Below are 449 nucleotides of genomic sequence, written 5' to 3'. Positions count from 1 at the left end.
TGTGTGTGTGTGTGTGTGTGTGTGTGTTGTTTTGTTTGTACGGTTTGTAACTTATATTAATCTCATGCATGCACAGATGTACACAGAATCATCTTGTGCAAGATTTCAGTTTTTGTGTGTGTGTATGTGCGTGTGTCAGTAGTGTCACAGACAGCCGTCTGTGGAGCAGAGAAAAGCAGGGAGCATAAAACAGATCACAGCGTTACTGCCCATTTTCCAGCACATTACCAGCAGCAGGGCCTGATGGGAGCCTATAATGAAAGGCCCTGCCTTGGCCAAGTCAAGGGTGAGCACAGCCCAAACTCTACGCATCCATCCTCCGCTCCATTTCTCCCTCCTTTCTCTCAATTCTCAGCCCCTCTTCCTGTTATGTGCTACTGTATATACCCCAGAGGTTTGCCTGATTCTGCCTGTCTTTCTTCTCCTCCCTCTTGTCCTTTCTCTAAACC

The 449-nt window shown here is 47.2% G+C and overlaps 1 protein-coding gene and 1 long non-coding RNA gene across 5 annotated transcripts in view; one reads left to right on the top strand and one right to left on the bottom strand.

Annotated features, from left to right (window-relative positions):
• Positions 1-449, bottom strand: part of gria4a (glutamate receptor, ionotropic, AMPA 4a) — a 111,019-nt gene that overhangs the window by 60,273 nt on the left and 50,297 nt on the right. The gene's annotated exons all lie outside the window — the stretch shown is intronic.
• LOC116679030 (uncharacterized) overlaps positions 1-449 on the top strand; it is a 2,804-nt gene that overhangs the window by 1,282 nt on the left and 1,073 nt on the right. The window contains exon 2 of the long non-coding RNA XR_004329433.1: positions 194-201. This is a non-coding gene — a long non-coding RNA (uncharacterized LOC116679030). The remainder of the gene's footprint in view (positions 1-193; positions 202-449) is intronic.

Source organism: Etheostoma spectabile, chromosome 3, assembly GCF_008692095.1.
Source record: "Etheostoma spectabile isolate EspeVRDwgs_2016 chromosome 3, UIUC_Espe_1.0, whole genome shotgun sequence".
NCBI lineage: Eukaryota > Metazoa > Chordata > Actinopteri > Perciformes > Percidae > Etheostoma > Etheostoma spectabile.
This window is presented reverse-complemented; position numbering and strand designations above follow the sequence as displayed.